Below are 4,029 nucleotides of genomic sequence, written 5' to 3'. Positions count from 1 at the left end.
TTCTAATCCATGTGGGTGCAAATTATGTTGGTTTTTATTCCAAAAGCTCTTGACTAAAACATGACCAACTGTAAATGAGTAAGTCGTTGTCGAAACCACACCTGGAATAATGTGTAGTTTTAAGCTCTGGTCCTAAAGATATACTTGATACAGTGTCCAGGGAGGGGCCAGCACCTCTGGTGAAGAGACTTGTAGTGTCCAATCTGAGACAGCTCACTCACCTTTGGTTCCTGCTGGACCTGTGGCTCCAAGTAGCTGCTTGGTTGTAACAGCCGCCACTCCCCGGTACACTGCTTTGACAGGCAGGCTAAACCAGCAGAGGGCAGCTGGCAGACCTTATAGTGCACTGAACATGCAAAGTCAGCTCCGGCATGAGATTTACTCTGAGATCCAACGGCCAGGAAGGGAATTCTGTAATGTACCGTGGAGAGCGAAGTGCATGACGAGGCACAGAAGCAGTCATTGTAACAAAGGTAGACCCCAGTAGTGATGACTGCTCGGACCACTGGGCCCAGACTTTCAAAGTCAAGAGTGGAACAGTTCAGTGGCTTTTCCACGTTTAAAGTACCCCCTACACAGCTCATCAGATTCAACAAATACCTACCTCTTGTTATGGAGGAGGTACCTGGAATGTGCTGTCAAGAGTAGTAGAGAAAGTAGATCTGCAACAGGCATTCAATAGGTTTCTGGGTAGGTACATGAATATGCAGGGAATGGAGGAATAAGGATTACGTGCAGGTAAAGGGGATTAGATAAATTTGGCATCACACTTGGCCTAGACATTGTGTTGTACTGTTTAATTTTGCATGTAATGGTACATCGTTCCTACAAGGTGATGTGAATGGTTTAGGCCTCCATACTCCAAAATTTAGAATAAAAGAGCAATGCACACAGGATACTGGAGGAACTCAGCAGATTAGACAGCACCTATAGAAATGAACAATTAGTCAGCACTTTGGGTTGTGACCATTCATATGGTTGGAGAGGAAGGGCGAAGGTGGCAGAATGAAATGGTAGGGAAGAGGAAGTAGGACAAGCTAGAGGGTGATAGGTGAAGCTAGGTGACTGGGGATGAAGAAAGAAGTTGGGAGGTGATAGGTGGAAAAGGCAAGGAGAGGGGAACGATGGGGAGGTGACTGGCCTCTTCTTCTCACCTGTTTGGGGAATAGAATAAGAGGGAGGGGGAAAGGGAAAGAATTACCAGGAAAAATTGATGTTTGTGCTGTCAGGTTGGAAGTTACCAAGGAATATGAGGTGTTGCACCTCCAACACAAATAGCCTCATTTCCAGTGCTGTCTAACCTGTCAAGCTCCCCAGCATTTTGTACGTTGCTGTGGATTCCAGCATCGGCAGAAGCTTGTGCTTAGAATAAAAAGCCTTTATTGAAATACACAAGATGTTAAAGTTCCACAGCGTAGATGCAGGGAAGTTGTTTCCACTGGCTGAGCCAAGAACTAGAGGTCATAGCCTAAGAGCGAGGTGTAAGCCATTTAAAACCAATGGAAGGACACACTTCTTCATTCATGTGGCAAGACTACAGAATTCTCCATCTGAGAGATTAGAGCTCAGTTATAGGGTTCATTCAAAGTAGCAGAAAATATATCAATAGGATAGAAAGAATGCAGAGAAAATTTACAAGAATTTTGCCAGGATTTAAAGACCTGCATAATAGTGAAAAGTTGAACAGGTTAGGACTTCAATTCATTGGAGCATAGGAGAATTAGGGGAGATTTGATTGAGGTATGCAAAATTTTGAGGGGTATAGATAGGTAAATGCACAGTCGACTGAGGTTGGGTGAATTAGAGGTCATAGGTTAAGGGTGAAATATTTAGGGGAACTTGAGGGGGTATCTCTTCACTCAGAGGGGCAAGAGTATGGAACGAGCTGTCAGCTGAAGTGGTGGATGGCGTTTCATTTCCAACATCTAAGAGAAGTTGGGTACACGGATGGGAGGAGTTATAGAGGGCTATGCTCCAGGTACGAGTTGATGGGATTATGCAAAATAATGGTTTAGCACAGACTAGATGGGCCAAATAGACTATTTGTCTCTGTGCAGTAGTGCCCTGACTTTAGCAGCCAATACATTTCTGGATATTATAGGAATTGAGAAATATGAGGATACTACAGGAAAATAAAGCTGGAGGTACAGTTTAAGTCATGAACTAAATGAATTGCAAACACCAGCCACCTGAAGCAAACCACACTCAAAGCCCCATTAATGAAAGGGATCACCACACAGATAATAGTTTTAAGAAAAATCGAGAAAATGCTCACAACTTCCTTGAAGAAATGCAAAACCCACTTTAACTTCTGACCCACGACTACAAAGTGGTCATTAACTTCTTGGTACAGTTTTGAGAGCCACAAGGCCTTACACAAGTGGCAAAAGAAGCAGGCCACCTTTCAAACCACCTGGTCACTGTCAATCGTTTCTGCACCAAATGCAAGTCTGCCATTCCCACATTAACCTCCCCTGAAAACACAAATCGAAAGCAAGTTATCCTCAGTCTTAAGGGCAGTCACAGTATTGGTTGGAACTTGGATTGTGATTGCTGGAGCACAGGCTGAGGGGAGACCCGGGAGGTTTCTGAGCAATGGAGATACAGTAGATGGTCAATGTTCCCTATCCCCCCCCCCCACCACCCCCCAGAAATGCTAAAAATGAGAGGACAAAGCTTAAAGGTGAGAGGGGAAAGTTGAAAGGTGTGTGCGGTATTTCAAAAACACTAAGATGTGTGGCCAAAGGAAAGGCACACAATAGGGGCTTTTAGGAGGCATTGGACAGCCACCTGAATGCGCAAGGAATGGAAGGAATACAAATCATTTGTAGGTAGAGAAGTTCAATTTGGCACCATGGTCAGTACAGACATTGTGTGCCATGGGACCTGTTCCTGTGCTGTTAATGTTTAAGCAGCAAGAAAGCTCTAAAAGGGATTGTAGGATAAGTCAAATACCGATTTTATTGTGTTTTATTTAGTTTCATCTTATAGATGGCCTTATCCCCCAACCTCACGGCCACCACTTTGAAGAACTGCACAGCAGTCTTGAAGGACCAGATGAATTAATCTTGCATTGAACTCCCACATCATTGTTTTTATATGGGCGTATAAACTGCATTAAGGCACAGAGACAGCGGGAATGGAACATTGCAGTGGCTGTAAGTCACAGGCCGGCTTGAAAAGGCAGAATTACAAGTTGAGTCACTAGATCTGGTAAAAGTGAATTCTACCTACAGTAGTCAGAAAATTTGCTGCACTTAACTGATACATGGAAAGGATCTTATTCAGCTTGCGTGCAGCCGAGCCAGTTATTGCTGTTCGCTCTTAGTGCTACTCAAATGGCAAACAACTGCAGCAGGTTCTTTGAGGAGGGCGGTGAGGGGAGAGAGGAGAGCAGAGGTTGGTAGATGGGCGGGGAGGGATGAACAACAACTAGGGAATACTTAGGGAACAAATATTGTTAATGACAAATACCAGACATGATGGATAAAGCATTCAAGCTCAGAAGAGACAGGAAGCGCAATACTTCGTGCTGCCTAGTATAGATAAACAGTTTATAGAGCAGCGCCTGGGAATAAGCACCCAGGGAGAGTGGGTGCTTTGAAGTATAGACTTCCCAAACTCTTAGAACAATTCAGCATAGTACAGGCCCTTCAGCCCACTACATTGTGCCAACATTTTAACCTTCTACAAAATCAATCCAACGTTTCCCTCCCACTTAGTTCTCCAGTTTTGTTTAATCCATCTGCCAATCCAAGAGTCACTTAAATCTCATTCATCTGTCACCACCCTGACAATACGCTCCATTCACTCACCACTGTAAAAATACCTACCTCTGACATCCCCTTGTACTTAGCTCGTCACCTTAAAATTATGCCCTCCCATATTAGCCATTTTCACCCTGGGAAACGGCCCTAGTTGAAAACTCCAAGTAAACTTACCTTATATACCATTATCAAGTTACCCCTCATCTTCCTTCATGCCAAAGAGAAAACCCTAGCACAACTCAACCTTTCCTCAGAAGACTGG

This window comes from Hypanus sabinus, chromosome 6 (genome assembly GCF_030144855.1).
Source record: "Hypanus sabinus isolate sHypSab1 chromosome 6, sHypSab1.hap1, whole genome shotgun sequence".
NCBI classification, from domain to species: Eukaryota; Metazoa; Chordata; class Chondrichthyes; order Myliobatiformes; family Dasyatidae; genus Hypanus; species Hypanus sabinus.
Note: the sequence above shows the minus strand (reverse complement) of the source record.